This window comes from Triturus cristatus, chromosome 2_2, assembly GCF_964204655.1.
Source record: "Triturus cristatus chromosome 2_2, aTriCri1.1, whole genome shotgun sequence".
Taxonomy (NCBI): Eukaryota; Metazoa; Chordata; class Amphibia; order Caudata; family Salamandridae; genus Triturus; species Triturus cristatus.
The window spans coordinates 430,370,108-430,393,098 of record NC_140582.1 but is presented as its reverse complement, the minus strand read 5'-3'; the positions used below and the strand labels follow the sequence as shown (position 1 = coordinate 430,393,098).

The 22,991-nt window shown below is 48.1% G+C and overlaps 1 long non-coding RNA gene across 1 annotated transcript in view; it reads left to right on the top strand.

The window, feature by feature from the left end:
• The first annotated feature begins 5,223 nt into the window (after positions 1–5,223).
• LOC146862319 (uncharacterized) overlaps positions 5,224–22,991 on the top strand; it is a 144,110-nt gene continuing 126,342 nt past the window's right edge. Inside the window, exon 1 of the long non-coding RNA XR_014978115.1 lies at positions 5,224–5,375. This is a non-coding gene — a long non-coding RNA (uncharacterized LOC146862319). The remainder of the gene's footprint in view (positions 5,376–22,991) is intronic.

Sequence of the window (22,991 nt, the reverse complement as noted above, 5' to 3'; positions counted from 1 at the left end):
TTAGAGGTTCTGCCGATGCTGCAATAAAAGCTTGCGGTGGAGTATAGTTCCATACAATAGATGACACAATAACAAGATTATTTTATGTTAATATATATTATTATATCCTTAAGACAAGGGCCCATGTTACCCTGAGGTGGGGCCTGTTTTCATTGAAACCTACCAGCTCTGGTTGTGATACACGAGTGTATGGAGAACTGATCCAAGTTACATATGCTGTGGTAATACTCTTTCCACTCAAATTGGATTTTTGACCTATGCATTATTATAAAAGCCCTGATGAAGTTCAATGACAATTGAACGAAACGCGTTGGCTGGATGTTGTACGTTGATGCCGAGACTTTGTTCTGTTCTAATAAAGGAGAAACCTGAAAGGAACAATTGCCATTACTTATTACATTATTGAATCTTGGAAGAGAAGCTCAGTGGTCCACCATTCCAAATACTCAAGATTCTTGATCTGCGCTGCAGTTGCGCCAAACGACGGCAGGTGCAGGATTTGTTGCGCACACTTCTATGGAAGATTGAAACATTGACACACAAGGAACGAAATAGTGAGGTGCGGCTTCTAATCTCCACTGTCGTTTGGCTCGTTTGATATTCTATACAGTGGACTTGCTAGTTTTTTTTCCCTAAATGTGCACTGCCTTCTACTTGTCTGACTGGCGTGTACTGGCAAATGGTGGACACATGCTTCCGGTACGCCTAACAACTCTGCAGCTACAGACTGCCCTTGTTTCTTTTAAACAGTTGCGCGAGTACTCTGCTTGCAGCCTGCATGATGGGCAGCACTCCAGCAGCTCACCTTCAGCACTCTGGCAGCTCACCTCCGTAGCAGAGCTGGGGCTTTGCTCTGCTCACTTGCCATATCTCCCGCTTTCAGCCTGCTTTAATATGCGGCACGCCACCAGTTTTCCTCACAGGAAGAACAGAATCTCTGGTCTGCTGACTTACCGATTGCAGCCACGTCACTGTAAGAGTACGCACTCTCTTCAAATGTGACTCAGGAGCAGTCGTGATGTCGTGGTGCCGGCTTTTCAGAAAACAAAGACACCGCTTCTGCACCTCACATCATAGGACGCTGGTCCTCGTACTAGGTCAGATCATCACCAATTCTTTTTGTAGTAAATCCAGTGCTTTAAATGGGCCGGTACTGAGTCCTACCACTTTTCTATTTTGAGACGGAGAGTACCTGCACTTCTCAAGAGAAACGCAATACTTTTAATTGTAAAGTACTGGCAGTTCTCAGAAACAAGCAGGTGCTCTGATACAGAGTACCTGCACTTCTATTTTTCCATTTCAAGCACTGAGTAAATCCTTACACAATTATAATTTGAAAGTATGTTTATTGATAGTAACATGGCATGGTAATCAATGCAGCTCTTAACAGCCTCCTGCTCCTCTGTCAATACACTTCCAACTGTCATAGAATCCTCCTCCTCTTAAATTCTTAATTACTATGATACAGGCAGTAAAATTCAGTTTTTTTCTTTGAATGCTGGGACTTGTAGTCTTGTTTATTGTATTATAAAACAGGACTACAAATCTCACAATTCAAAAAACAAGCATTGGCATAGCCAATAGGTCTCGCCTTTGTGACCTTATAAGTGTTTAGCCATGCAACAGTTAATATTGTTGCACCAAGGATATTGTGCTGGATAACTAAACACTTATAAGGTCCCAAAAGCGAGACCTATTGGCTATGCCATAGCCTATTGGCTATGCAAGCGCTATATAAATGCAATTACAACATACAACCTATTTTCTGAAACTGTAGAAGATATCCTTTGCATCAGTCTACTTTACAGGGTTCCAGAAAGACATTTCTAAAACCATTTCAACAGGCTAGCACCAGGACATTAAAGACGCCAGGCAGTTCCGTTTTGCCAGGAGCTCTAATAAAGTCATTAGTTGTCTCATTAAATGTATTCACGGTTAGAGCTGTGTCTGAAGGCCCTGTTTAAATAAACTATATTAGGGGCAATGTACATATAACTTCATGAGTATGGATTTTAATTGCTGGTTGACTGTAATTATTAGGTTGTTTTACTATTTAAGTCATTATATAAATCACACAATACATTTTTTAACTACCTACAATCGAGTACTGTCCCAATTAAAGGTTGAGTCTGAGTTTCCAGGTATAAATCCAGGGGCACGCCTTTGAAAATGGTAAAAATGCCAGCCTCCACGGAGGGCCTCCTGCCCTCGAACTTATGCCCCCCAGAAGACTCAGCAGAGGGAGGCTTCCAACTCACCCACCCACACAGCCAGTGGCACACCTGCTTTGTACATACTGACAACCAGACCTGCCCACACATTCCAAAGTGTGCCCTCTCGGCGCTAGGGGAAGGACTGTGTAATTTCTATGCATGGGCTTCGAGGGTGTTTCACCGCTAGGGGCCTCTGCTGAGTTTTAGTGTCACCCATGAGCTCACACTGAGAAGACTAGAGCCACGTCGTCTGTGACAAAAAAATGAGGTGGAATTGCAAAAAAAAAAATGCATCTGCCCTAGGGCTCTAAAATACCTCGACACAACCTGCAGTTACCCTCACCCCTAACCACAATTGTATAGAATATTTTTTTGCATTTCTTGTATAGATCGAACTCTACGTGAAGGTATCAGAGCGCATCACATGAGCACCAGTTACAGTACACAAGGACAGATTCATTTTAGGCACAAGAAGATTCTGTGATGATGCTTGAGCCTCCCGCCAGACTCGAACCTGGTTCCTCAGCTTCATGGTCGGCTGCTCTAGCCGTTATGCCACATCCTCATTGACAAGCGCAGGGGGCACACAGAACATGCTGCTCCTCCAGAAACTGGCAGTCTCAGCGTTCAGCTGTCCAACAATAAGGCATTATTGTTCCTGCGGTTATGCCTCATTTCTGTCTGCTTCCGTGGTGGAGAGTAGTAAGCATCTCATGAAGGGGGAGGAGGGAATTTCAGCAGAGTGGCGAGAGAGAGTTGGAGAGCCTGAGGTGCTATCTTTTGTACATTATTAATCAGGAGTTTACATCTAGTAGTGGAGAGGGAAGAGTCCCTCTCGTGGAGGACGGAGGAGGGTGCACTTTCCGTAGAGGAGAAAGACGCACGCTGCTTGTGGGTGACAGAAAAGTGCCCTTCTTGTAAGAGAATTAAATACTTGGCTTATTGAGGAGAGGGGAGTGTGCAGCTTATGGAGGAGAGGGGAGTCTGCAGCTTATTGAGGAGAGGGGAGTGTGCAGCTCATGGAGGGAAGGGGAGTGTGCAGCTCATGGAGGGAGGGGGAGTGTGCAGCTTATTGAGGAGAGGGGAGTGTGCAGCTCATGGAGGGAGGGGGAGTGTGCAGCTCATGGAGGGAGGGGGAGTGTGCAGCTTATTGAGAAGAGGGGAGTGTGTAGCTCATGGAGGGAGGGGGAGTGTGCAGCTTATTGAGGAGCGGGGAGTGTGCAGCTCATGGAGGGAGGGGGAGTGGAGCTTACTGAGGAGAGGGGAGTGTGCAGCTCATGGAGGGAGAGGGGAGTGTGCAGCTCATGGAGGGAGGGGGGAGTGTGCAGCTTATTGAGGAGAGGGGAGCGTGCAGCTCATGGAGGGAGGGGGAGTGTGCAGCTTATTGAGGAGAGGGGAGTGTGCAGCTCATGGAGGGAGGGGGAGTGTGCAGCTTATTGAGGAGCGGGGAGTGTGCAGCTCATGGAGGGAGGGGGAGTGTGGAGCGTACTGAGGAGAGGGGAGTGTGCAGCTCATGGAGGGAGGGGGAGTGTGCAGCTTATTGAGGAGAGGGGAGTGTGCAGCTCATGGAGGGAGGGGGAGTGTGTAGCTTATTGAGGAGAGGGAAGTGTGCAGCTCATGGAGGGAGGGGGAGTGTGCAGCTTATGGAGGGAGGGGGGAGAGTTGCTTCTGCGTGGAGAAGAGGGAAGTGTGCTTCTGGAACGGGAGGGGCCGGCACCTCTGGGGAAGGAGCAGGGATTTGAAGTGGCTGCGTGGGGAGTGCACATTCCAGTGAAGGGAGCATACTTCTCTCTTAGCAGAGGGTGCTGCTAGTGGAGGAGGAGAGGGTGTACGTCTATGGGCGAGAGGGCAGCTCTTGCCAGCAGTTGAGAGAGGGGTGTGTCACTTCTCTCCAGAGGCGCAACTAGAGCCAAATTTCGGGGAGGGGGTTCGGGGGGGGGGGCTGAATCTTTAATCAATAGGCAGCGTGGAGCTGCAGGGGCCCTTAGAAGGGATGAAACAACAGCTAGGCCTCATCAACATGCAAATGGTCTTTTAAAGACCTGTGAAGTGCCCGGGTGCGGCTGTGTCTGTGCCCGGGAAGCTGTCTCATCACGGGCTGCCACACACGACGGGGGGGGGGGGGCTGTAGCCCTTTGAGTCCAATGGGTGTTGCGCGCCTGCTTCTGTCCCATTGATTTATGGCAGCCCTGCTGACGAGCGTTGTTACAGGGAGATTTAACGTCGGGTAGCTTTTGCTGAGAACCACCACTACTGCCCATCAAGGTATAGCGGCTCTTCTGAAAAGCGCATCTGTTATCCGATTAGAAAGTGCGGTCACCCTCATGAGAAATGCAGGTACTGCCCCATAAAATTACAAGCATTGGCCGCGCGGCCGTGAAAGTGACACGGCCGCGCGGCCCGCGAAAGTGAAAGTGATCGCGATCAAAGACAGATGGCTGCTGCGCGCGTACGCAAGCGCTAGGCCACCAGAAGCCTGTGGCAGCACTTCGAAAATCGGTACACTAAATGTCTCGCAGAGCAGCGCATGCGCTGGCTCAGCGAGACCTAAAAACCGTGAACTGGACTAGTACATCACGCATGGACCTGGAAAACTTGGCAGCTATCATGTCATTATGCCTTGAGAAGCACATCCCACAATACTAAATATAGATCTAATAGTATACAACACTTTTAAGGCCCCTTTTAGGTTGTGCATTTCAGAAAAGGTGTAGTTTCTGAAATTCATCCCTTCTGCGTTGATCCACTCATTAGAACATGTCACTCCAAGTGTCACTGAAATGGCACACGTGCACGCTGCAAAGAAATGTCACACACATAAGCAAACAGACAACTTGGCAGCTATACTTCTTTGTCCTAAAAGATCGGAGTAAGTATGAAGAATTTTTTTAAACAAATATACACGATGCGCCAGCTCGTATACAACAACAGAGATGGATATCTTGCAAGATGGCGGCCGGAGGTGGACATCTAACCAGTTCGGGCTGTTTAGTCCTGTTTCTTTTTCCATGTCTCTGTCTAGTGTGCCGTATACGGTAGATGGTGACATTCTAATTCTCTTGACCCTTACTTAGAACCTGTGTTTCACGTCAAGAAGGTTCCCAGGAACGATGCACCCCCAGCTGTACTCCCGGTTGCTCTACGCCACAAGCCTGCGTCCCGGTGAGTTCCTGCTGGTTGGGAGGAGCGGTGACCTTCAGCAGCTTGCTGATTGTCTGTGGCTGTTGAATCACCTTTTCATGCTGTATTTCCGCCACCCGATAACATTTGGATTGTGTCTAAGTGTGCAGACCGGTCGCGCTCTGGAAAACTGAAGCTCAGGCAGCTTGGCACTTGTACCTACACACTTGACAAAAGCACTAAATACTAATGACTATAAATGTGAGAAACTACAGATAGATGGTCGACCGAGATACCTTGTTGCTTGTGAAAATGTAGGCACGTGAGCTGACCCCTGTTTATGAGTTTTTATTTAGCGCAAACTTTAACCGAAGGTGTCAGAGCGCTTTACAATAGAAACAGTTACATTACATAAGACTTCAGAGTACATGAATTATATAAAAGATACGAAACAGATAAACTTTAACATCGCATAAGAATGGTATAAGTACAAATGTCGACTACAGATACTAGTGGTTAGAGTTACGTATATACAAGTTGCAAAATCTCTCAAGAAGACCCCTACTTTAGATCTGGTATTTTAATCTGCACTTTCGGTGAGTTTAGTGCAATACCAAAATGCAAAGACAATGAGCCCACTAATTGAACTGCTCATATGTGATCTGAATGGAAACAGGTTTGAAATCGAGTCTCAAAATAAGTTGGTGTTTACAAACCCAGCAGGCTCAAGTTCTGGCACGCCAAATGAGTGTTGCACGCCTAGTCTCCTTTTTTTATGTTTGCTCTAGCATAGACTCTCTCTTTTGAAAAAAAATATTAATATACAAAAAGGTGTTGGTTTGGTCATGCGTCATTTGCATTTTACTCCTTCCCAACGCATGGGGAAATGGGTCAGCCCACTTCATGCATTGTCTGTGTTGCATTTTTGAGAGGTGGCATTATTAGGTCTCACCAAGGCAGAGCTTGTGCGGTCTCTTCGAGACATGCTGTTTTCAGGATATTGGCATAATGCTCCGCCCTTTTTCCTCCCATCTTTTTAATTGGCTCCTGTCCTTTGTAAATGGTGGCTTTTCATTGGTCGATAGGCTTAGTAGTCCCTCCTTAGTACCACCTTGTCTCTTGTAACCTCCCATGAGGACAATCCCCTGTTACATGTGTTGTTACTCCCTAGTTTTTAATTATAGCCTCAAGGCACTATTTTCTAAACAGGTTTCAGGCAAGACACATACTTGGTCCTAAGCTAAACTGGCAGTGGTTACTTCACTTACTAGAACATCTCACATATATATGAAACGTCTATAAATTTACCTCAAGGCACTATTTTCTTAACAGGTTTCAGGCAAGACACACACTTGGTTCTAAGCTAAACTGGCAGTGGTTACTTCACTTACGAGAACATCTCACATATATATATGCGACGTCTATAAATTTACCTTCATCAGTTCCTCACAGAGTACAACCTAATCCGAAATTAATGTAATAATTCTTTTGTCACATTTCAAAGCTATTAATTGTATATATGGCCATAGCTATTTGAATGTGTTAGACCTGTCAGCCCTTTGGGTGGTCCCTCCTCATCATTATTTATTTTGTCCCACTTTTGCCTCAAACCCTGTTTGAATTTTTCCTTTTTGGGAACCACCAGACTTTTTCGTGTTGCTGCAGATTCAGGGAGCCATTTTATCTACCCCTGAAACTTCTGTCTGAGGGCCTGGAGCACAAAATGGTGGCCACCTGTGACATCACCAGCATCCACTGGAACCTACTAGCACCTTCCAGAACATTCCAGAACCCTGTGACCATTGGAGGCGGTTTAGAATGTTGGGAAGCTAAGACAGAGAGTTGGCAGTTGGAGCTGGCAGTTGGCACCTGACTGGTGAAGAGTGAGCAGCAGAAACTTGAAGGAGGAAGGAGTGAGGCAGCAGGGGTGGAAACTTGTGCCTGGAGTGGGGTCCATAAACCCACCCTTGATACTAGTCCCTACTGACTGAGCCCAGCCTGGAGCCCTGTGTGGGAAGAAGTCAGAAAAACCATCCTAAGGACCTGGACAGCAGGAACAGGCCTTAGAAACAGAGAACAGCAAGATCCTGACCTGGAAACTGGTTTCCCTGGAGTCCGACGTCGAGTAGCCTGAGACCGGGAGCCCGAGGTGGAGAAGCGGCGCCGACTGGAAAGCGGACGTCGTACCCGGAGCCGCCAGAGGTCGAGAGAGGGCGCCGTCAGAGGTCGTGAGGAATACCAGAGGTCGAGGAGGAAGTCACCCGAGGTCGAGTGAACGGCGTCATCGGAGGAGTGAAGTCCGCCCTCCGGAGTCGTCGGAGACCGAGGGGAGGTGTACCGGAGGTCGGGAGTGAGGATCGCACTCCGGAGTCGCCGGAACCTGAGAGAATCGTGCCGGAGGTCGGGAGTGGAGGTCGCACCCCGGAGTCGCCGGAAACCTAAGGAGAGGAGCACCGGAGGTCGGGAGTGAGGATCGCACTCCGGAGCCGCCGGAAGTCGACATCGAGGCAAGGCCGGCCGACGTCATCGAATCCGAGGTCGCCATCGGACCGGAGCCGCCCGAAGTCGACATCGAGTAAAGACTGCCCGACGCCATCGAATCGGAGGTCGAGATCGAACCGAGGCCGCCGACATCGAAACCAGAACCGCCTACCGGCGTCGTCAGGAACTGACATTGTGCCGAGGCCGCCGACATCGAACCGGAACCGCCTCACGGCGTCGACACGACTCCAGCGGCGTCGGAGCATCAGAAAAAGGGCAGTAAGTGGAGTAGAGGGCGCCTAAGGCCCTGTGGAGACCTGAGAGACTGCTCTAAGGGGCTAGGGAGGTGCTGGAACCAACCTGACTGTGCCAGGGGTGAGCTGGGACTAATCTGGAGAGGTTGTGTGGAGGAAGAGAGCCAGGTCTCTGGTATTTCCCCCCTTTATCTACCTCAGTTTAGGTCTCAGCCTTGTCAAAGCCAGGGAGTAGACACCCTCAAGCCTTCCACATCCCCACAAGCTGTGCCTGGGCCAAATCAGCCCTTAGGAATTCAAAAGTGATCTGATTCCATGAGTGTCACTGTTAGCTTTTAAGTATTTACTAGGGGCACTGTATTTATTGTATTTAACCTATTTATTGCTTCACTGTATTTATTGGACCACAGTATTTATTGATGCACAATATTTATTGGTTTACAGTATTTATTGCCTCAGAATATTTAATTGCCTGTATGTATTGCACTTATATTTATGCCTTCTTTATTTATGATCACCCCTATTTATTGAATCATTAAGCCAGTATTTATTTGACCTGCACTATTTAAAAAGTTTGTATATTGTGATTGTGTTATTATTTATCTAATCAGCAACTGAGAGAAAAAGAAGATAAAGAAAGATATTTTCATAATTTTTACGGTGTAGAGTCGTTTTTGGAACGGATGCACGCATGGTTATTGTTTGGGTATGTCGTATGCTTAGCACGGAGCCTGATTCCTGACCACTCGAGCCAAGCTACCACAGTGTGTCCGGAAGACCACCACCACCCTTTCAGAGTGGGGAGTGTGGTTTTCCAACAGAATGTATTTGTAGTACTGTCTTGCGTGCAGTGCATTATGGGTTGGATGGATTTGCCATATCTTCTGTAGGGTGCAGTACCATATGTGACTAAAAGAGGTCCGCAGTGCTGGTGCCTTGCTCACTAGGGACCTATAGGAGCGGTTTGCGGAACTGCACATAGACAGGCAGCGCTGGTGCCTTGCTCACTAGGGACCTCTAGGAGCAGCTTGCGGTACTGCACCGAGACATGCAGTGCTGGTTCCTGGCTCACATACTGAAAGTATGAGCTATTGTCGTTGCATTATTATTTGCAATGCCAATACCTCAAACGATCAGTAATGCGAGACCTATTGCATTGCAAATGCTTTTTCTTATCCTGTCCGCTGAAAAAAGTACATTTGAGTGCCTGGGCTGCTATAAAACACAAAAAACATAGGAGTGGTCTATTTTGCCTAATATTTTTTACATATTCAATATATTAGCACAAAAAAATGCAAGCTTGCCAAGACCAGATCTATTGGCTTTGCCAATGGTGGTTGTTCTTTGCATTGACAGTTTTAATACCTGGTTCAATGCACATGCTGAATAATTACAATGTTAAAGTCAAAATCCTATTTTTCTCTCAAAAGAAGACATCCATATTAGGTTATAGAATACATAAAATATTAAGCAGTGTTAACGTCGTTTAAATGTGACCCGCAGTGTTTCATAAAGTAATAGTATAGACCAAGCATAGTATTTCAGATGTGCACAGTAAGCTGATGATTCAAACCTCGAAACTAACCACTGAGGCCACGTGCACACACTTTCCACGTAAAGTAATATGTTAGCTGGAGAACCAGCATCTCACTATTCTGCTTAAATCCACAGTGATTTTAAAGATGTATGCCCAAAGTGAGAACTCTGGGTAGTATTCCATTTTAAAGAGCTTAACCCAGAGTTTATCACTAAGCGTCCTGTTGCGTCCTACCCAGCCTGGGTACATGCAAATTATCTCACCACACATGGAGCTTGGTTTTACACGCCTTTATTCCACAGTGTGTAACCATTAGCGAACATTCTACTTCATTAATTCTATCACCCACACACTTAAGTCACTGTTCTACGGAGTCCATCAGGAACCAAAATGGTCCCATCATTTCTAACTCCCACGAACCTACATCTCACCCTTTGTTAAATTAAAAGTACAAATGATATATATTTACATCACAACTTTTCAATAAGTTGTTTTGGTGCTACAATCAATTGCCCAACTATTGTCATGTGAGGCTGCGGAGATACAGGAGAAGTTTCCATGACTGGCACTCGTGACAGAGACACTGGTACAGTTGTTGGGCTCTCCAGATTCTCAGGTGGATAAGTCTCACTTATAACATCAGAAGTTGGCGAAAGTCGAGGCAGGTGCTTGAAATGCGAAGAAACTCATGTAATAGATTATTCAGGACGGTGAGCAGTTATCATGTGTCCTTTTACTTGTCGCAACCCTCAGTGGGTCAGCATCAAACGGTGCTTTAGACTTGCATTTCCATTTCTGCCTGACAATAACTTGGTCTTCTCTTTTGCACGCAGTTCTCGGAGCCCAGTGGCGTCTGCCTGCATAGGTCTTCATTTTGCGTTTGTGAGACAAATCAGTAGTGCAAAGTATATCAATGTCAATAGTTCTTTCATTTTCCATTGTGCCAATTTGGTTCCTATGGCTCTCCCAAACATTAAAGTGGCAGGCCTTTCACCCGTGGTAGAATGGGGAGCTGACCTGTATGCACGAAGCGCGCTGATGCTCCTAAATCTCTCGACAAAACCATTCGCCTGTGGTCAGAGAGGTGTTCTTTTCTAGCGCTTGACACTGAAATGAGTGGGAAAATCTTTACATTCTTGACTGTTGCAAGGCGGGCCACTGTCAGATTTCAAAATAGAAGGAACACCCCATGTTGCAAAAATACTTTCCAATCTTTCAATGACTTTCTTGAGTAGTTGATGACAGATCTTCCACAAGGGGAAAACATGAATATTCATCAACAATTACTTATAAATTATGTCCTTTGTCAAGGGGTCCAAAGAAATCAATTGCAATCTTCTTTCATGCTTGCTTTGGAAGATCAGATATGTTTAACGGATGCAGGGTTGTTTTGGATGATAAGCAGTTGCACAAAGGACATTCCCTTAACTCTTTTTCAACTCTTAGGTCAAGATGAGGGAACCTCACTCGGTCCCGTAGAGCTTGTTTAGTAGCAACAACTCCACAATGTCCCTCATGGGCCAGTTCAATGACTTGCTGTCTCAGACTCTGAGGTATGACAATTCTTGACCCTCGCAAAATGATGCTTTCTGGGGTGACTTCCTGCACATTTTTGAATTTCTGGTATTCAAGGTCATCATGAAAAAGTTGAGTGTTTTCGCCACGATTGATGTGTAATAATGTCTTTGAGAATTACAAATCTCTGTCAGTGCTTGTGGCAGCAATGATTTGTTCCACCGATATGGCAGCAGGGGTACTGGATTTCACGATGAAGTTAACATAAGCATCAACCGCTGTAGGAGTGTTGACTTGGCACGGTGTTAGTACACCTGAGAAGTAGTTAGTAGGGTTTTAATCTTTTCCTTGATGATGTACAATCGTATAATCCTAATTCTGCAGTCGTATCACCCACCTCTCAATGCAAGGGGTCATCTTGGCATTTTGATTGCTGAAAATGGTGAGTAATGCTTGTTCGTCAGTAACAACCGTGAACTGCTTCCCATACAGGAACACATGAAAATGCTCACAAACCCACACCACAGCGAGGCTTCAATTTTCAGCTTGTGGATAGGCACGTTCAGTCAATGACAAATTCTGGCTAGCATTATCCACATTGTGTCTTGGGGCATTGGGATGACTAGCGTGCTAGACAAGGATGGCACCCAACCTCCCTTGACACTGGACGTGCATCAACAACTTCCGTCTGCAATTTCGGATCAAAGTATATAATTTCAGTGGCATTCTCAATTGCATGCTTGATTTTCTTTTTTTTTTTTTTCTCCAAAATTTTATTGAAACAATAAATCAGATACAAGCATGGGCCTACAACCACCAGGGCCGGCCGCTAGATTCAGAAATGATCGTACATTAGTTAAAGCAGTAGGCGACACCTGGGGCCCAGCCCCGTAAATGGCTCAGGATAGCTCGAGAGAAGCAGGAGACATACATTTAACATAAATAACAACAAAAAACAAAAGGCGAGGCATACAGGCAGAAAACGTGGGTCAGGCTACATCCGGGGGACTTTTACTCCAAGGCTTCAATTAGCTATCAACAGGAGGGAGTATTGAAAGATCGGGGTGGGCTAACGGGAAAGGAACATCCATATATGCGATTATACAATCAGTTACGAGGAACCATCAAGGGTCAGGGGGACAAAGCAATATCGGTGTCCACTAGGGGGGGCGTACAGATACCCCCACGATATACGTTCCATTGCCCCCAAATTCTACCCCATGCCCCGGGCTTACCGCGGGCCACATATACAGTCTTCTCCCTGAACATACACCAGTCCATGTTTTCCTTCCATACTGACACGGTGGGTGGCCGCTGGGAGCCCCAAAGCTGCGCTATATCCCTCTTGGCAATCATGTAGCCCAGGGCCGCCCACCGAGTCTGCGCCGCGTTATAATCATTGGGCTCCCACACATTCAAGACACAGCGACGCACCTCCGGCAGCAGCTCCACCCCGGTGACTTGCCCCATGACCCCATGAACCCGACGCCAGTATTCCGCCACCTCCCGGCACTCCCAAAGGATATGGAGAAAGGTGGCACTGAGCCCACACCCCCGCCTGCAGAGCCCATCCTCCGAGAATCCCATCGAGACCAGACGGGGGCCCGTAACATACACCCGGTGGAGAATCTTTAGCTGAACCAGGCGGAGGCGGGCTGGAATGGCAACTTCCTTGGGGGATGATAGTGCGGACTGCCAGTCCTCGTCGTCTAATTCCACCCCGTCCCCCGTCCACGTCTCCCGAAGGCGCACCAATAGGTCGGCCCGATTGTTAATGAGTTTTTTATAAATTAAGGAGATAGTACTGTCGGGAACATGACCATCAAGTATGCGGTCCTCGAGGGGCGAAGAGGCCGGGATCTTGGTCCCCTCCCCAAAGACAGAGAGAAGGGCGTGCCGAACCTGGGCGTATCGGAAGAACTCCTTTTCCGTGAGTTCGTATTCGCTCTGGAGCGCCGCGAAGGTCTTCACCGCGCCCTTCATCCATAAGTCTCCCACTCTACTGATGCCAATCGTGTCCCAACGGTCAAACCCCTTCGTTGTCCAGAGGCTTCCCAGTCGGTCGGAGGCAAATAAAGGAGTAGCGCATGTTAGTCTCTCACTCCAGCCCATGGCTACATTGGCCGCCTTCCAAATCCGTACCGCGATCTTAGTGGGGCCCGTCAGGGTCCGTCCAGCCGAGCGGGAGTAAAGCGCCCTGTTATAGTTACCGCCGGGAAGCAGGAATTTATCCATCTCATACGCCGGATTCAAGCCAGGCGCATACGTGGCGTGGTTGATGGCTGATAGCTGCGAGGCCCAATAATACCTGCGAATGTCGGGAAGCGCGATGCCCCCGTCATACCAGGGGAGAGTAAGTTTGGCCAGGGCAATACGCGCCCGCCCGTCCCACACCAGTCCCCTCTGCAGACTCTCTACTTCCCGAAAGTAGGCTACTGGAATGATGTCGAAGGAGTTCTGAAGTGCATAGAGGAACCTGGGAAGGGACATCATTTTAAACAATGCGGCCCGACCCAGTGGGGACAGGGGCAGCCTACACCACCGAGCCGTGTCTTCCCTCAAACGTCGAAGTGGAAGCAGGAGATTGTGCTCATAGCGAGCTACCGGGTCCAACGAGATGTGTATCCCCAGGTATTTAAAGCCGGACAGAGATATTTGGATCGGAAGCCGAGGCGGCAGGAGAGGGGGGCCACCGGAGATAGGATAGACACAGGATTTAGACCAGTTAATCGTGAGACCCGAATTTCTCCCGTAGGAAGTCAGAACATCGAAGAGAACGTTAAGCGACTGCCGCGGCGAGGTAAGATACAGGAGGATATCGTCAGCATATAACGAGACCCGATCCTCAAAGCCCGGGGCCCACCGGATCCCCCTGATCGAGGGCTCCCAGCGGAGCCAAGCGGCGAGTGGCTCCAGGGCGAGAGCAAAGAGCAGAGGGGACAACGGGCACCCCTGCCTCGTACCCCTACCAAGAGCGAAGGGCCGAGAGACCCGCCCATTAACCACCACCTGAGCCATGGGTCCCGTGTAGAGAAGCTTCACCCAGCCAAGAAATCCCTCCCCAAAGCCGAATCTGGTCAAAACAGCCCAGAGGAATGGCCACTCGATGGTGTCAAAGGCCATCGTGGCATCTAAAGAAACCAGCACGGCCGGTTCAGAGAGGTACTCCGCCCTGGCGAGGGCGCCATGGAGACGCCTCAAGTTGAGGGCGGTGTTGCGATGTGGGATGAATCCGCATTGATCAGGATGAATCAGATCGCAGATGACGCTCAACAAACGATTGGCAAGGACTTTAGCCAGGATTTTAGGCTCTGCATTTAGCAGTGAGATAGGCCTGTAAGAGGCACAGCGGTCCCGTGGCTTACCGTCCTTGGGGATCACGACTATCGTGGCCAGTCGCTGGTCGACCGGAAGGGAACCGGCCTCAAGGGACTCCTGAAACATACGACGGAGGAAGGGCGCTAGTTTATCCGGGCGCAACTTATATAATTCGATAGGTAGACCGTTGGGACCCATGGCCTTGCCCGAGCGAAGGGACCGAATCGCAGTCGCGATTTCATCTACCGTCAAGGGAGCGTCCAGCTGCTCACGGTCCTCGGCAGAAAGGCCAGGCAAAGCAATGTCCCTCAGGAGAAGGCGAGAATCTTCCTCATCTCTATCAGTCACCGGGGAGTACACAGTCCGGAGGTGGTCGGCAAAACATTCCACAATCTCACCAGGCTCCGTCACACACACTCCATCCGAGACACGCAACTCCGGGACCACACGATTCACTCTCTCCTTCTTATCCAGCCACGCAATCAGCTTTCCCGCCTTGTCCCCGGCATCATACAACCAACCCTGCTGCTCCCTATACATAGTTTTGGCAGCGTCGGTGACAAGAGATCTGTATTCAAGCTGTTTCAGGTTAAGGGCATGGAGCCCGTCCGGAGTGACACCCGCCTCCAAGGCCGACTCCAGCCCCGAGATGTCAGTCTCCAGCTTCACCACCGCCTCACTCCTGAGCTTCTTAGCCACCACTATCTGGGAGAGGGCGTGTCCGCGGATTACAGTTTTAAAGGCTTCCCACAGGGACATTGCAGACAACACAGACCCCTCGTTTTCAAGAAAGTATTGGTCCATAGCCTTAACCAGACTCTCGCGGGTCGTGGGGTCTCGCCGGTACCACGGGTTAATGGGAGCGATCCGCCCTGCAGACCGCGACTCGGTGTCAAAGAGAAGCCACAGCGGGGAATGATCGGAGATACCCCTCGCTAGGTGCCTGACCTCTCGAATTTGACCCGCCTGCGTCGCGGGCATAAGGAAATAGTCTAACCTAGAAAGACTCCCATGTGCCCCAGAGTGAAAGGTGTATTGACATTGGGTCGGATGCATTAATCGCCAACTATCCACCAGGCCGAAGGTCTCCAACAGACCACCTAGCCAAGCCTGGGCAGCGGGGAGGGCCCTGGGTGGGTGACGATCCAGGTCACCCGAGACCACCGAATTAAAATCCCCGCCCATAAGCAAAAGGCCATCCGGAAGTTCAAGCAGCATTCGACCCAAGTCCGCGAAGGTGGAGTTCTGGAGGCCCGGTGGGACGTAAATTGAGGCCAGGGCAAGGGGATGCCCCTCCCACCTCCCAGTCAGACAAACATAACGCCCTCTGTCATCTGAGACCACCCTCGTGATCTCCAACGGAAGTGAGGATCGGAGGAGAATGCCCACCCCCCTGGAGCCAGTTGTGTAACCAGAGTGAGCCACGAGGCGGTATCCCCCCCTGTTCATTGCATGGCAGACATTACCAACCAAATGCGTCTCCTGGAGAAACACCACATCAGGAGTCAGACGACGCAAATACTGCAGAACTACACCCCGTTTGATACGGTCCCCCAACCCATTGACGTTCCAAGACATCAGCTTCAACCCGTCCCCCCCCCATCCCCTCCAATAGATCAGAGGTCCCCCCGCAAGTAGCACAAGTCCCAAAAGTGGAAGAAAATCAATACCTCGCCCTGCAAACAAAAACCACACTACTAAACAACCCCTCCTTCCCCCCCACCCCCCCCAACACCCAACTCCCCCCACCCTGCACCCCTGCGGGCCAAAAAACCCCCCAAAATTGCAGTGTGCCTGTCGCCCCACTAACCCCAGTCTACAAAAAGACCCCGGAGGAGGAAAGGGACCCGTCCCCGCCCGCCCCCCATACATATACTAGCAAAACACACTGAACCAAAGAAGTACAACCCAGCTGAGCAGTGCAAATTGGCAAAATCAAGGACCAAAAGTCACTCCAAAGGGGACCCGTCCCCGTTGGCACCCGCAGAGGGCCCGGGACGGCCACCTCTGTCAGGCAGCGAGTCCAACCAGTCACTCACGGCCACAGGAGAGTCAAAGAAGGCAGTCCGATCATCATGTTCCACTCGGAGTTTGGCAGGGTAGAGCATAGAGTACTTTAAGCCCAGCTCACGAAGACGCCGTTTCACCCCCTGGAATCCCATCCGCTGCTTCTGGACAAGTTGAGTAAAGTCCGGATAAAAGTTAATGGATGAGTTCTCATGTCGAACCGGGCCATGGACCCGCGAGGCCTGCAGAATCGCATCCCGGTCTCTGTAGTAAAACAATTTGGCCACGATAGGCCTCGGGGGGGCCCCCGGCCGTGGCCGCCCGCCCGGAACTCGATGAGCCCGTTCAACGGCAAAAAATTTACTCAAGCCCGCAGGGGTCAGCTGTTGGAGGATGAGTTCCTCGACCAGGAGGTCAACCGGGCGGTCGTCGGTGGACTCCGGTACGCCGATGACACGGATGTTGTTGCGTCGGGCCCGTCCCTCGAAGTCCTCCAGCCGCCGGGCCATCTGCTCGTTGACCACCTTGATGTCGCCAAGCGCGGCCTGCAGGCCCGACACATCCGCACCCAGGGTGGAGGTCCGTGCATCGAGAGTTTGAACCCTCTCGTTTGTTTTGGAGAGGTCCGCCCGTATTAAGGTGACATCAATCGCCACCGTATCGATCTTGCGGGCCAGGGCCTCATATTGCGTGGCGATGGTCTCCCTGATGCCATCAATGGCGCCCATGATGTCCTGTAGGGAAAGTTCCGAAGAGACGGATGTGCCACCACCGGCGACGTCTGAGGGGGGACCGGCCGTTCCAGGAGAGCCTCTGCCCTGAGTGTAGCGGTCCATGTTGTTGGTCTGGACCGATCCTCCACGGAGGGAGGATTTAGTCTTACGCCCCTCGGGGCCCCCCTTGCCCCCCATGCGGCCACGGACTCCGAGGGGGACCGCCGATCAAAAGTAGTTGGGATACCGGCCCTGGAAACCAACGCCTCACCCGAGGCCACAATATGGCGGTGCGGGGGGACCCAGGGCGATAGGCACTCTAGTGGCAGGTGGAGACAAAGCTTTGTGCAGAGTTTAGGGAAACACCCCGCCACCTCAATCGCTCCACTGGCCAGCCCCCTGAGGTCTGAAAGTGAAACCGAAAGTGGCCAAGCGGCCCCTGGCACCGCACCACAGCCGTTGTTGTTCAACTGCGACACGGCCCCACGGCTCACCTTGCCCCGGGCACCTCCGTCGGGTGGGTCCCAAAAATTCAAACAACGATATTTCAGGATTCCCGGGTCCGATTAAATTCCTGAAAAGAGATACGTGCTCAGCTGGTCGTCCTCTCCCAGATTCCATAAACCAAATCAGGATATTGTCAGGATAAATTCCGAGGAGCAGCGAGGGTCCGGGGAGCCCTGTGCTCACGCGACCATCTTGGATGCGCGCTAGGCTCCTCCTCTCATGCTTGATTTTCTTGAAGCTTTGTTCACATTCACGTGACCATCAAAATGGAACATTTTGTTAAGACTCTCAATGTAGCCCTTTCAGTGGCAAAGTCATGTATATACCTAGAGCAGTACCTGGCCATGCCAAGAAAGGATCGCGCATAATCTGGATCCAGGGTCATTCGCCCCATCACAAAAGATATGACCAAAAAACTTGATTTTGATTTTATGAAACTGCCATTTAGCAAAATTTAAAATGAGACCTGCATCGGCAAGGATACAACACACTTGTGTAAGAGCTTTATCATTTTCCTTTCGCGTAGCTCCAAAGACTAGTAAGTCATCACTATAATTGAAAGCATTTGTGACTGGCTGTATTTTGCGACCAATTACATCCTGAAAGAGTTCTACATTTGATGACACTCTGAAACATAGCCTTTTATATCTAAAAAAACATGTCAAAAAAGGTAGTAATGTACCTGCAATTTTCTTTCAGTTTGAGTTGATGATCCTCTTTGTTCAAATCTAGACGGGAAAAGACTTTAGCTCCATTCAGCTGTGTAATCATGTTAGCAATGTTTGAACCTGGATGTCGTTTTCTTTCAGTCACTTGGCGCATATTAACACAGATGTGCTCAGCTCCTCCACTATCCTTCGGCATTACCACTATGGGTGGTAACCGGGACGTCGGACCAATAGATCCCTCAATGATGTTATGCTTTAATAGTGTCTCAAGTTCTTTCTCTATAGCCTCTTGTGAATGATATGCAATTCGATGATGTCATTGAGCAACAGGATGGATGTCCTCATTATGTGAAATTGCACTTTCTTTGTTTTACGTCTTCGTAGTCCATGAAACAAGGATGCAAATGGATTCACTATCTCATGATAGGCATTGGCGTTATAGTTTACAGAAAGCAGCCCCATGTCAGTAGCAGTGCTGAAACGGAGTAAACATGCACTTGATGAAAGTGCCTTGTAGGACATGAAGTGGAGCTTGTACTTTCCTCTCTTGGTGCTTCACAGTTGCTATAAATGAACCTTGACTTTGCAGTGGCGTTGAAGCAACCCATGTATACACTTTGGTTTTCACCGGGGTTAAACAGGGCACTGGAGACAGTTCATTGTATTTTTCCAGTGGCATAATGTTTATCGACGTGCCACTGTTTATGATAAAAGGTATGGCGTACCCATTCTCTTTAAGTTTGATTTTGGTACAGTGTCTAAATGAATTTCGCACTTTCTCTTGTCGATCGAGCTTCAGCGGGCATTCTTCCTTGCAAGAAGCTAATCCTACATGTGCATCTTTGCCAGCAGTCAACATTGACATCGCACACCCATCTTCTTCACTGTTGCTTGACAATGACGGTGATGAACTTTTAGAGGAGGAATTTGACGACAATCAATATCGTTCAGTTTCTTCTTGCCTCAACTGATGTTGCTGCTTGGCCTTGTGGGTGTGGTTGGAACATCTCTTGAACTTTCTGGCATCCATTTTATTTTCTCGATGTGATGCACTTGATCTTTCCCTCACTTTGCAACCGTTTACAGAATGGTGCTCTTTCTCTCAACCTTTGCATCCCTGTCAAATGGCAAGACATTTACCTTCATGTGTAAAGGAAAATCCACATCGGAAACACAACTTCTTTTTCTTTGGAGACATTACTTTATGGCCTTCTAACTTACATTTTACACTTAGCACTGATTTATTTTGGGCCATTCTGGCCTCCATGTTAGCTGCTTGTCTGGCAGCTCTTTCTTCCTGCCCCCTGCAGCTATGAGTACTCGCTCCAAGCTGAGTGTCTCTTTCAGTATTCGTCGTCTGATGGAATCAGAGAGACAACAATTTATTACTCCAAGATGCATGGCCTCTTCAACATTGAACTTGATGAGCGAATCAAGTCTTTCTACAAACGAATCCATTGTTTCACCAGCTTTCTGCCTTTCTTGGTTGAAAATGTACCTTTCATAGTCGACATCTGGCATTGGATTGAACTTTATGTTCAGCACCTCTTTGATTTGATGGCACATCACTTCACCACTGTGTGGTATTTTCTTTATCACTTCATTTACTCCTTCACCTGCCAAATTCTCACAACACAACAATCACTGTTTACTTTTGGTTTGTCTGGTGCCCTCGGGCCGCTGCGGTTTCCGTTTGTTGCATAGGGGCTTACAGACATTCCCTCCCCACCTCAGGTGTTTCCGGTGGGAGAGGCATTGCGCACACATCACTTTCCGGCCAGCAATATAATCTACATGCTGAGCCGGACGTGCAGCAGGTGAGTGGAGAGGAGTTTGTCTCGCATCGCTTGTTATCCCGTTTTTTTGCCATTTTCAAAAACATTTTTATTAGAAACTTTGGCATCATCAACTCGCATGATTTACACAAAAGTTAGCCTCCATCAGCACTATTACTTTTTAACTTTGTTAAAAAAAAAAAATGTACATGTCTTCAGGAACTTCTATGGCGACATTACAATACAACATCCCTGACACCTTCCACCCTCCACCCCTAATCTGACATTTGAACAGTCTCCAGTCTTGATGGTTCACAAATATACCCCCTGAATTTATTCCAGTTTCCCCAGACTCTTTCCCATTTTGTTATCCCGTTTTTGATCACTAATCAGACTCCTGTCTTAAAATCTGCTCTTTTACACTGCTCTTTTTGCACTTTAAACGGGGCATTTTTAGATGGGGGAACAACATTCTTTTATAACTATATACGATTCTTTTATGCATCTCTGCTGCTTTTAACTACTTTTTTAAGACAAAAGGAAACCAAGACAACACTCACTGTTTACTTATGGTTTGTCTGGTGCCCTCGGTCCGCCGCGGTTTCCGTATGTTGCGGAGGGGCTTACAGACTTTCCCTCCCCACCTCAGGTGTTTCCGTTGAGTGAGGCATAGCGCGCACATTACTTTCCGGCCAGCAATATAATCCACATGCTGAGGCGGGCGCGCCTAAGGCAAGCCCGTCTGCACCCGTCCGCATTCCGAACGCGGCCTGGCCAAGAAACGCTGCCGGTTGCAATCCAAAGCATGGATACTCTAGAGATGAATTATTGCTGGTAAATATACAAGGAAGTCATAGTCACTTGCATCTAGATAAAATATTTGTCTGTTACCTGCCTAAAATGCCGCGATGTACTTAGACTTGAATCCAGCATCACCCCAGGTCAAGTCCCTCAAGCGAATCTAACTACGGATCTTAGACTACTATGCTGTGGCCTGGTCAATGTAAGATCTTTAGGAAAAAATGCCCTGCATAGATTTGATTTAATTTTTTATCTTAACCCAGATGGTCTCTTTATCACAGAGACCTGGCTAAAGGACTGGTCCAACCCCGACATTGTACAATCTCTTCCTCCAGGATATACTATATCCAGAAAAGATAGACTTGTACAATGAGGGGGGCCTAGCAATAATTCATAGCGACACTTTAAAATGTTCCACATGTGATATCGCAGAGATTAAAGGAGCCGAAAGTCTAGGTTTCTGCTTCCAATTAGTGAGCTCAGCGGTATTTGCAGGAGCCTTGATCTATAGGCCGCCAGGGACAAACCTTAAGTTTCTAGACACTTTGGGTGAAAGTTTTAGTGCCTTGATAGTTAGGTACTCCAACTTCACCATACCAGGGGATTTCAATCTTCATCTGGAAGTAGAAGACTCCCCTACGACAATTTTTTTTATAGAAAGAATAGAAACCTTAGGACTTAAGCAGCTAATAACGATCCCAATGCATATTGCAGGGCATTCCTTGGATGGTATTTGTATTCATTCTAATAACCTTATAGTGGACTCTCCGGCAACTTTAACATGGTCTGACCACAATTTCATCCCATTTGGGATTGGAGGTACCACTACACACACAGGTAAAAATTGCGGGCAGACCTGCAAAATAACCAGGAGAAAATGGAATAAAATGTTAATGAACCCCAACTTGTACACTTGGGCAGAATCAGGCAAACCAACACTAACAGGGGGATCCCTCGCTTGACACGGATATTTTTAATGACTGGATGGCCTCACTCAGCCTATAAGAGTTACCAAGCTCTTTGGTAATGCTGTGAAAACAGGGGCTCATCGCCTTTAGAACCTTGGTAGGGTTGATTTGTGGAAGAAAGCTTCTTGTGTGAAATCGGGGAAGAATGATGTTGGTTCTGGTTAAAAGCTCCAAGGAGTTGCAAGGTAGACCATCTGCTAAAAGGAAGAGTGCAATTGCAACAGAAGACAAAGAGGATCATATGTTGTCTAAAATGAGGAGTGGAAGTGTGTGTAGGAGGCCGGCTCGTTTACAAGATTTTTTGTAAATTCTTGTACCACTTTTATCATTTGTTATAAAGGAATGTGTATATATATGATTTGTTATTTTAGGAATATGTATTTATTGCTTGTTACCTTGTCATTTGCTTTCTTTGTAGATCATGTATGGTTTATCTTATTTATTTACTATTGTGGGGGGAGTGTGTGGTATATGCACGTAATGTAGAACTTTCAATATAGAATGAGAACTGTGTATGATCACTCCAGCTGAGAATGTTGATGCTCAAACGTGGGAGACGTTAGCTGGAGTGGAACAAGACAGACCTCTGGTGGATGGGGTCTCTGGAGAATCTTACTTAATAAAGCTCAACTTTATCTAATATTTTGGGTAGTCTTATCTTTTCAACTGACACCCTGGGAAATGCAAAGAAAAAGGCAACAGTGTTGTCACATGACATTCTCAGAAGGGTCAGGCTAGCTATTCATAACATGGCCCCGTGGCCAATGCTTTAAATGGAAAAAAAGAAGTGCAGGTACTCAAATTGTGTGGTGTATTAAGGGTGGCATTTAGGGCAGTGCTACAGGCAGGAAAAGGATGGAGCTAGGGTCTAGGCACTAAATAAATCAGGGATTTCTTGGTGTGCAACTGAGACGTTTCTGACAACTGTAGAGTAATATGTCTGTGCTTCCTAGAGCTGTGGTCGTTTTGCTGAAGGGCTGGCAGAGTAGACCCGCAGAATGTCTTGTGTAAGTGTTGTGAGAGGGATGCAATGCTAATGATTTTATAATCAGTCTGTTGTTAGAGCAGACAGTTAGAAAAGTCCTTTACATTATGTCCCTTCATAAGAACGTTC